We start from the raw sequence: 11323 nt of genomic DNA, 5'->3' as shown, positions 1-11323 counted from the left end.
GAATTTAATTACCACATAGAGAGATAATGTATGTTTATACTTGCACTAACTAAAGGTGAAAATAACAAAACATTGTTTTCGGGTGTGTGTGTTTGGTGGGGTGGTAAGGCTTTGGTCTCATATATAAGAGGTCAGGAGTTCGAGCCCCATCAAGGGGGGGAATGGGATGGGTTTTTTTTTAAAAAAAAAAAAAAAAAAAAAAAAAAAAAAAAAAAAAAAAAACATTGTTTTCTCATTTCAATACATTGATCAGTTAAAGTAAAGTAAAACAGACGAGACATTTTATGAAAGTAATAGTAAGAGATATTTTACACCTTCACTCCGAATAATTAACCCGCATACATAAAAAAATTTTAAACTTTTTTCCACCTTTTTTTGGTTTAAACCCCATCCACGCCGAAGGCTCACCTCACCAAATTTGGAAGAAACAGGTTGATCATGCAATTCGTCACCCTACGACCTACACAATCGGGTTACATAAATGCGTGGCCCCTAAATGCGTTAGCTAAGTAGGAACATACTTGTTCTTCATTTTCAATCATCTTTTCAGTTGTAATCGATAAAGAAAGAGATGGCAATTACTGCCTTCCTGGTCTGATACTCTGATATTATGTCTAATGCCTGTAATTATGGACATTAGGATTTTGAAACACTATCTCGAGAAAAAGAACTTCGATCACACTCCCTATATAGCTGCACCGCTTTTCATCTCTACTCCCATCCTTCGCTTCCATACTCATGGCCGGTGCAATCGGCGTTTGTATCCCAATTCTAGGGATGATTCCGGCTTTGCGACCGGAGAAGAATATCTTCTTCATCATCAAGGCCTTTGCCTCTGATCTTTTCATGTCCTCTGATCTTTTCTTTGCCTTCAATCTCTAATTTTCTCTCTGCTTTTCAATCTCAAATCATGTCTTATACAAGATGAACAAAAACATTACCATCTTTATTTTCTTTTTCATTATTCTTGTTCATGTCCCAATGTCAGGTCTTATACAAGATGAACAAAAACATTACCATCTTTATTTTCTTTTTCATTAATATTCTTGTTCATGTCCCAATGTCAGAGCCTTCGTGTGAAACGGAAGTTAAAGATCATGACGATATTGTTGTCGCTGTAAAGTACAAAATAGAATGCAAAGCCGCAATATTTCTACCAAGTATCGTGACACATACTCCTATCGCTCCGAAGAATAATATTGAAAATATTGCTCCTATTTTGTACTTTACAGCGACAACAATATCGTCATAATCTTTAACTTCCGTTTCACACGAAGGCTCTGACATTGGGACATGAACAAGAATAATGAAAAAGAAAATAAAGATGGTAATGTTTTTGTTCATCTTGTATAAGACATGATTTGAAAGAAGAGGACTTGGGGGAACAACCAAATCCCAAAACCAAAGAACAGGCCCAACGAAGCGGCGGAATAGAAACAAAACAGGCATGAGGGGGAAACGAGTTGCTGTTTATAAGGCTGGTTATTGTTCATAAGGCGCTGGCGCTCTTAAATAGAGAACAAGCGGCCTAGCGCAATACTGCAGGTTTCTTTGCTTCCTGAATTCTATACATACTAAATTCCATACTGGTATGTAATGTTAGAGAAAATCATTCTCCTACATTGATTTCCTCTTCACAATCAAAACTGATTGTGTAACTGTAGATTAGTTTAGAATATTTGTATTTATAGCATTGAATCCTGTTGGTAACATCTTGTAACAGTAGAGCAGATCTTAGCTATATAATTGTACAATTGTAAACATACAGATCAAGGAAAATCATATTCAACATGTAATATACCTAAATTCTATATTGGCTTCTTCAAGGCAGGAGAGATTTGTTGGGAAAAGTAATAGAATGGAAATAACAACTCCAACCACAAAAGGATAAATATGCAAGGAAATAAAATGAGTAAAAGAAAGTGAACACCGGATATAACGTGGTTCAGCAAAATGCCTACGTCCACGGGGCAGCAACAACAAGAACTTCCACTATGATAATGTGGGTACAAGAGATACACAGCTTCAAGAACACTACTTGAAGGAAACTCTCTCTCACACTTGTTTTTCTGCCTAACCACAACTACACTCTCAACATGCAGTAAAACACTCTTCACTCTCTACTTGGATGAAGATGTTTTTCTCACACTGTTTGTAGTTTGGGCTCTCTGCCTCTTTTGGTTTCTGCACTCTCTTTCTGCCTTCTTTTCTCCTTGTACTTCTTCGACTGCCGATATGGGATTATATATCTCATACTCTCTCTCCAGCTCTCTCTCCAAAGCCGGCTACAGGTTTTTCTCTTTTCCCTGTCTTCTGCTACTTTTCCTTTTCCCTGTTTTCTGCTACTTTTCTTTGTCTCCTGCTTTCTTTCTTTCTCTCCTCCAATTAAGGAGGGACTGGCCCAGGGACTGGCCCATCAATCTCCCCCTCCCGACTTAGATAGAGGGATGCGTCAGTCCTGACGCGCTTCTGCAAAACTCAAATTTTTGTTGTTGAACAACTTTGGTCAACATATCTGAAATGTTCTTGTTGGTGTGGATTTTCCTCAACTGGAAAAACTTCTTTGACACTGCATCTCGGATCCAATGATACCGATGATCAATGTGCTTAGTGCGAGGGTGATACATTGAATTTTTGCTCAAGTGAATAGCACTCTGACTATCACAATGTACCACATAATTTTCCTGCTTCACACCCAACTCTTGAACGAACCTTTGCAGCCATATCATTTCCTTGCCAGCTTCATTTGCTGCTAAGTACTCTGATTCTGTGGTGGATAATGCAACACACTTCTGTAGCTTGGACTGCCATGACACAGCTCCCCCAGAAAATGTAAATAAGTATGCAGAAGTGGACTTTCGATTATCAAGGTCTCCTGCCAAATCTGCATCTGTAAAACCTTCCAAGATTGGTTCTGATCCACCAAAACATAAACACAACTTTGAGGTGCCCCTCAAATATTTGAGTATCCACTTGACAGCTTCCCAATGCTCTCTGCCAGGATTAGAAAGATATCTACTAACAACACCAACTGCATGTGCAATATCAGGGCGAGTGCATACCATGGCATACATAAGACTACCAACAGCTGATGAGTAAGGGATACCTGCCATCTTGTCTTTCTCTACTTGTGTGGTTGGACATAATAATCTGCTTAACTTGAAATGATTACCTAGAGGTGAGCTTACTGACTTAGCTTCTTTCATGTTGAACCTTTCAAGCACCCGTTCAACATACCTCTCTTGTGACAGCCACAATTTCTTCGCCTGCCTGTCACGAGTAATCTCCATGCCCAAAATCTGCTTAGCTGGCCCTAAGTCTTTCATATCAAATGACTTTGATAAATCTGCTTTCAATTTGCGAATCATAGAAACATCTTTGCCCACTATTAACATATCATCAACATAGAGCAACAAAATAATGAAGTTACCTCCAGTAAACCGCTGGAGATACACACATGGATCTGCATCAGTTCTCTTGTATCCATGACCCACCATGAATGAGTCAAATTTCTTGTACCATTGCCTTGGTGCTTGCTTAAGCCCGTATAGACTTTTCTTCAACTTGCAAACCATGTGCTCCTTTCCCTCGACCTCGAAACCTTCTGGTTGCTCCATGTATATTTCTTCTTCCAAATCACCATGAAGAAATGCCGTTTTCACATCTAGCTGCTCCACCTCAAGATCCATGCTAGCTGCCATGCCCAAAATGACTCTAATAGAAGTCATCTTGACAACTGGTGAGAAGATCTCATCAAAATCTATTCCTTCCTTCTGCCCAAAACCTTTCACTACCAAGCGAGCCTTGAACTTTGTCAACTGTTCATTCTCGTCTCTCTTCAACTTAAACACCCATTTATTTTTGAGTGATTTTCTGCCTTTAGGAAGCTCCACCAATTCGTAGGTGTCATTCTTCAATAAGGACTCCATTTCAGACTTCATCGCCAACATCCATTTATCACAGTCTGCATGAGTCTTTGCCTCCTCAAAGCATTCAGGCTCTCCATCATTGGTCAACAGAATGTATCTGGAATATGGATTATCTCCATCACTAGTCACCAATATATATTGTGAAGAATGATACTTGGTATTTGGCTTTGGCTCTCTGTTGGATCTTCGAACTGGTACTTGGGCATTTTCTAGCTGCTCCCCCTGATTTGGCTCCCCCTGATCATTATCTTCAGGTTCTGCTGCTTCTGCTTCCGCCATATCAGGAACATCTTCATTTACCATATCTTGAGCTTTGTCACTAGGTTCTTCTTGAAGCGGTGATGAATCGTAGGTGAGCTGGTCTGCATGTTCTACTTCATTTTTGTCAAAATCCGCAATGGTTTGACCTTCATGAAACACCACATCTCTGCTTCTGAATAATTTCTTGGTCTTTGGATTCCACAACCGGTAGCCCATCTCTTCATTGCCATATCCAAGAAAGATACACGGCATGGCCTTGTCATCCAGCTTTGATCTTTGCTCCTTTGGCACATGTGCAAATGCTTTGCACCCAAACACCCTCAAGTGGGAATATGAAGCGCTTCTACCGGTCCATACGCCTTCGGGAGTCTCCAAGCCCAACGGTACACATGGTGTTCGGTTAATAAGGTAACATGCGGTTGTCACTGCTTCGCCCCAAAACTTCTTTGCCAGGTTGGCCGTCTTCAGCATGCTTCTCACTTTTTCTAGAATGGTGCGGTTCATCCTTTCTGCTACACCATTATGTTGTGGGGTGCCAGGAATTGTCTTCACGTGTTTGATGCCATGCTTCGAACAATAATCTCTGAACTCGTTCGAAGTGTATTCTCCGCCATTGTCACTACGGATACATTTGAGGGTTCTTCCTGTCTCCCGCTCCACCATGGCATGAAACTCCTTAAAGGTTTGAAACACCTGGTCTTTTGATTTCAACAAATAAACCCAAACCTTTCGTGAAGCATCATCAATATAAGTGACAAAATATTTATTATGACCTACTGATTCAACTTCCATGGGGCCACATACATCTGAGTGTACTAGGTCTAATACATTTTCTTTTCTTGTAAATGTTCTTGTGAAACTAACTTTATGTTGTTTACCAAATAAACAATAATCACAAGAGTCAAGTGAGGTACCTTTGGCAAAGGGAATTAGAGACTTCTTTGCCAAAACTTGCAATCCCTTCTCACTCATATGACCTAGTCGCTTGTGCCATAAACTTGGAGAAGAGTCGTCTGCAACATTCAATTCTCCTTTGCATATTTTGCCATATGTCTTATAGAGGGTGCAACACATCTTCCCTCTAGCAACCACCAATGATCCCTTGGTAAGCCTCCACTTTTGATCACCTCCATGATGATGAAACCCTTGTCGGTCAAGCACACCGGTTGACATCAAATTGAAACGTAGACCCGGAACATGTCTAACATCTTTTAACATAAGCTTGTTGCCCAAATCGGTCTCAAAACAAATATCTCCAATTCCTGAAATCTTGGAGTAACCATCGTTGCCCATCTTCACCGTCCCAAAGTCACCGCCTTGGTATGTAGTGAAGTACTCCAAGTGTGGAGTAGCATGAAAAGAGGCTCCAGAATCAACGACCCATGCAACACCGGAACAATCATCAACATGTAAGCATTCACCTTCAAGACAAAGGAACTCACATTCATCTTGAGACACGGAAGCTGCAGTGTTTCTCGTGTCATCGTTCGGTTGATGTGTATTGCCATCTCGACTCTCCTTCGGATCCTTCTTCAACTTGTTGCAATTCCTCTTCATGTGGCCAAAAATACCACAATGATGGCATTTTCCATTGAATCTTGTTCTGGATCTGCTCACACTCCTTCCATGGCCTTTGGGTCCCCTGCTTTTGCTCCTTCCTCTATACTCCGTCACAAAGACTTGGCTATTGTCCGAGCTTGAAGCTTTTCTTCTGGTTTCTTCATTCAACATGTTATTTTTAACATTATCCATAGACAATACACCATCTGGAGCAGAATTACTTACAGTTACAACAAAGGTCTCCCAATTGTCCGGCAATGATCCCAATAGCAACAAGGCTTGCAACTCGTCATCAATCTTCATGTCCATCGTGGCCAATTGATTGATTGTACTTTGGAAGTTGTTGAGGTGCTCGGTCACTCTAACACCATCTTTGTACTTCATGTTTACGAGCTCCTTGATTAGAAATGCTTTCTTGGCAGCAGTCTTCTTCTCGAACAAGGACGTCAACTTCAGCCATAATTCACGTGCATTGGTTTCATTAGACACATGGTGGAATACACTGTCATCCACCCATTCGCGGATATGAGCGATGGCTTTGCGGTTCATCTTCGTCCAAGTCGGAACTGAAGTTCCTTCCGGCTTGGCCTCCTCTCCTACTATTGGCTCATGCAAATCTTTGCAATGGAGAATATCCTCCATTCTCGGCTTCCATGTAATCCAATTAGAGTGGTTGAGTCGGATCATGGTACTCCGTGAACTTTCCATTCTAACACCTCACGAACCAAGAGCTCTGATACCACTGTTGGGAAAAGTAATAGAATGGAAATAACAACTCCAACCACAAAAGGATAAATATGCAAGGAAATAAAATGAGTAAAAGAAAGTGAACACCGGATATAACGTGGTTCAGCAAAATGCCTACGTCCACGGGGCAGCAACAACAAGAACTTCCACTATGATAATGTGGGTACAAGAGATACACAGCTTCAAGAACACTACTTGAAGGAAACTCTCTCTCACACTTGTTTTTCTGCCTAACCACAACTACACTCTCAACATGCAGTAAAACACTCTTCACTCTCTACTTGGATGAAGATGTTTTTCTCACACTGTTTGTAGTTTGGGCTCTCTGCCTCTTTTGGTTTCTGCACTCTCTTTCTGCCTTCTTTTCTCCTTGTACTTCTTCGACTGCCGATATGGGATTATATATCTCATACTCTCTCTCCAGCTCTCTCTCCAAAGCCGGCTACAGGTTTTTCTCTTTTCCCTGTCTTCTGCTACTTTTCCTTTTCCCTGTTTTCTGCTACTTTTCTTTGTCTCCTGCTTTCTTTCTTTCTCTCCTCCAATTAAGGAGGGACTGGCCCAGGGACTGGCCCATCAAGATTCAGATAAAGGGCTGTCGCAGGTCCATAAGAACCGGGATAGGAGATCATTTCCTACAGCAACGAAATTACCCCTGATGCTAGCATTGTCTCCTAATTTCTGCAAAAAGATCAACATGATATAGTTATTAATAAATTTCCCAGGATTGGAGAAGTGTGAAATTGAACCAAAAGAATATGACATATAAATATAAAATTGCACAGCATAGGACATTCAAAATCTAGACAGAGAATCAAAAATGATCCTTGTAGAAATGTTCATGAACAACTCAAAAGGGGTCAATAGAGATAATTACAATTCACCCCATACCCTTCCTTTATCTTAATCAACAGTCCAAGCATTCATTAAGAATGATTGATCTAGATTTTGTCACCATTCAGCGAAGGCATTCTAAGAAGCACATATTAACACTGATATTGATCATTCCTGCTGAAATACACTGCCCACTAACTGATTGTCAGATATCCTTCAACTCATTTGCTACCCTCAAATAAAATAAGAGAGCATTCAGGCTTCTCTGGGAATGTAAAACCATGAAAGAAGTAAACTACGTCCCATCAAAGTTGAAGGACAAAGCATTACTCTCCCCCCATGATTCAATTGCATCAACATATGCAGAAAACTATACCTCATCCTGCAGGCAGCTTTCTTTCTAACAATGTTGCCTCTAATTTTTAAAGCATTTTAGTAACCCAGCTATATAAATAATGTTTAATTTGAACTAAAAGATTACCATCCAAAGCAAGTAGTCACATTTTGTTTTCTTTTAAAATCTAAAAACATTAAAACACAATAACTGTTACTATTGACAGCAAGATTGAATAGAGCCATAGCTCCACTTTCTTGAGGTAAAACATTTGCTTCATGCACAGCTGAGTTAAGAAAGTGTAGAAGTAGTTCAACAAACCCATTAACTCCCATGTACATCCTGGCCTCCTCATCATCCTTCAGCAGGGGCCTTTATTTGCTCCACCACCTTGCACTTCTTCCTGAAGTCCTCCCTTTCATTCAAGACTGTTGAAATGATCCTGATAACTCTCAAAAGCATCAGGCTGACAGGCTCGGACTCCTCTGATGCCGGAGACACCTCTTCTGTTCATTTCCAACAGCCTCCTCTATTGCACGACCCTCCACTTTTGTCAGTTCTACTTCCTCATCATTGTATTCATCAAAAAAATTGTGCCTGAAAAGTAACAAAAGTAGGATTTACATAAATACTGTAATAATAGATATTTTTGGCCATAGAAAATGTTGCATGTTACAATATTTCACCCAAGTCTTCCCTTAAACTTCTATGGAAATATCACTAACTTCAACTGATAGATATGATCTTAGAAATTGAAACCCACCAATTTTTGGAATCATCAGCGCTAGCAAGAAAGGATTGCAATTTGTCTTCTTTTTCCTTCTTTTCTTCCCTGTAAGATCATAACCAATATGTTTCTAATCCTGATGCCACTCCAAGGGAACAGCACCAATTGTATTTCGAGGACCAACCTGTTAAAAGCAAAAAAAAATGAGGGGAAATGTAATCAAATGCATTAAGATAACTATACTATCATAAAAATCTTAAGAAAAAAGAGAAAAGACAGACCACATCTTCAGATGAATCACTTTCCTCGACTTCTTCACAAGGTCCAGAACAGTCACTTTCCTCCTCATTACCAGATGAATGGCCAAACCATCATTTCTACTGGTGTTGAGCTAGCCCTGCCATGGTTAATACTGACAACATTAATAGACAGTCAAAACAGAGAACTTTCTTGATGCAGACTGGCACATTTTTCTTCAAATCATGAAAACTTTATAATGTTGGGTGTGTGTGTTTGGTGGGGTGGTAAGGCTTTGGTCTCATATATAAGAGGTCAGGAGTTCGAGCCCCATCAAGGGTGGGAATGGGGTGGGGTTTAAAAAAAAAAAAAAAAAAAAAAAAAAAAAAAAAAAACTTTATAATGCCTGAACTTTAGACTACGTGGAGGTTCATAATAAGATTTGAAATCAATAGAGATCATAAGGCATAGAAAAATAATCCATATCTTTACTTCTTTAAGCTTAGTTTCTTTCCATATTTCTGCATACCTCATTTTCAGAGGAACCACTGTCTTCATCTTCTGAGTCGTCTCTCTGATTGATGATGGATAATCCTCTAGTCAAATCCTTCACCATCAGACATATCCTATAATTATAAAATGTCACTCATTTATTTTCTTTGAAATAAAACACTCATTACTTAAAAAAGAACAAAAAATTAAGCAGTTCCTTGTGTCTTTGGGTTTTGTCCAAAAAAAGAAAAGAAAAGAAATACATTAGGCTTCAGGATTGATCACTATCTATTATCAAACATATTTTAAATTTAAATTTAAATCTACAGAGAGTCAACTTGATGCAATAAATTTTGATATTTTGGTAAATTACTGCCGTTTTCAATAAACTTTAAGCCCTTTTAAAATTAGGACTATATATTAGAACTTGTTCAAAAGTATTTGATCAATTACCCCTATAGAAAAGTAATTGATCAAAGTATCCAAAGTATTTGATCAATTACTAGAACTTCAGTAAGTGAACGACATTATTACCTCCACTGAAAGTTTAGTTTTTCTGTAGCAAGTGCAAACGCAAATGTGAAAACTAATGGATATGCAAGAAGAACAATTTCTACAATTCCTTAAGACGCGAAAAGGAAATACGAAGTAAAACACAAAACCAACCAAGCATCAAACCACAAAACCCGGCCAGAAGAAACTAAAAAAAAAAAAACACAAATTAGAAACCAATAAAAGGCAGGTGCTTCAGATCAATACCCAATCACCTCCGATCAGTCTCGTGATGTGAATTCCCCTCTTCTTCTTTGTGTGCATGTCGGGCAAACTGAAGGAGAAGAAAACCGAAGAATTGAAGCGGTGCAAAGAGACAAAAGAGTCGTTAGGGGCAAAATAGTAATAGACACTGCAGGAGGAGGCAGGGGGTAAAAATCGGAAGCACACTGTTGCTAAGGATTGACTGTTCATAAGAAAACTAGCCAAAGAGCCCGTACGTGCTATGCTGCGGGATTTGTTGTTAAAAAATTTATATGTAAAGCGTGTTGCTGAGCTCATTCATTCAGTTAAATGGTCTCTGTAGTTGAATTATGGGCAGCATCACATTCTATAATTGTTGTCATTGTGCTCAAGTCTCTGCCAAGTTATCTTATAGACTCCATTCTTAAGTGGATTGTCCGTGCCAGCATGCATCCTTTTTGGAAAACTTTAGTGTCTTCACTTCGATCAAGCTTTCAAGCAGTACTATGATTCTGCCCAGGCATTGCATAAAGTTATTGTTTCAATCTTTCTTTCATCATGATTGGATGTGAGTCTACTAGATATAGTCGTCCAGGCAAGCATATCATTCTTGCTATAAGAAGTTCCAAACGACGCCGCGTCGCTAAGCACCGTCAAAACGGCTTCGTCGGAGAACAACGAGAAAGCTGTCGACATCCTCTTCGTCGTCGTCGCCGGTGGCGGCGAAGTACGGCGATGAGGAAGAGGAAGAGGACCTGTGCCGGATCTGTAGGAACCCTAGCGACGCCGATAACGCAGAGACAGAGAGAGAGAGAGAGATGAGAAAGTGGCATAAAATGTAGTTTGTTAATTAAGTTAAGGCAAAATTGATATTTTATTTTAAATTGAGTTAGTGGGAATAAAAATCTGTTGCTGGGGTAAATAGAATAATTTTGGCTAATTTTATTGCTTTGGGTTAATGACCCTTTTGCAAGTTCTGATCCACTCGTATGTTGACCTAGAGTTTAGTTCCCTCTCTTATTATTTTTGAATTTCCATTTTCCCATTTGGGTTTATATCTGATTCTAGTTTAATAGTATATAATTTGTAAAGACCTTATTCCCTTTCTACTTAATTACATATATGAGTATATGACTTAATATGTTATGTACCTGTATTTCTTCTTGTCTACGTTCATAATTTTAGTTCTGTTTTTCTCTTATTAATTGCATTATTGTTCTGAGTTATATTGTTCATGTGTCACTAGCTTTCTATTTTCCTAATTTCATTTAATTTTTTCTTCAGAAGCACTGTCAATGGAAGTTTACATATATATATATATATTCACTTCAATTAACAAAAGAGGATCAAATGATTTCACTCCTACCCCCATGGTGACTCGAACCCAGGACCTGGATCCTAGGTAGTGGGAGTTTATATCAATCCAGAGCTCCCAAGGGAAATCATACACTTCCTCATACTTCTCAGGCT

The 11323-nt window shown here is 39.2% G+C and overlaps 1 long non-coding RNA gene across 2 annotated transcripts; it reads right to left on the bottom strand.

The window, feature by feature from the left end:
• Window positions 1-7073: 7073 nt before the first annotated feature.
• LOC133707903 (uncharacterized) lies at window positions 7074-9560 on the bottom strand. 2 transcript variants are annotated; one of them, XR_009845404.1, is made up of 5 exons: window positions 9156-9560; window positions 8671-8786; window positions 8426-8573; window positions 7984-8259; window positions 7074-7175 (listed from the first exon to the last, which is right to left on the bottom strand). It is a non-coding gene; the product is annotated as an uncharacterized LOC133707903 (long non-coding RNA). The 2 variants fall into 2 exon arrangements; XR_009845403.1 differs by lacking the exon at window positions 7074-7175 and having other exon boundaries at window positions 7814-8259; window positions 9156-9287.
• Window positions 9561-11323: the final 1763 nt, after the last annotated feature.

The sequence above is a fragment of the Rosa rugosa genome, chromosome 5 (assembly GCF_958449725.1).
Source record: "Rosa rugosa chromosome 5, drRosRugo1.1, whole genome shotgun sequence".
NCBI classification, from domain to species: Eukaryota; Viridiplantae; Streptophyta; class Magnoliopsida; order Rosales; family Rosaceae; genus Rosa; species Rosa rugosa.
Note: the sequence above shows the minus strand (reverse complement) of the source record. Positions and strands in the feature narration are given on the sequence as shown.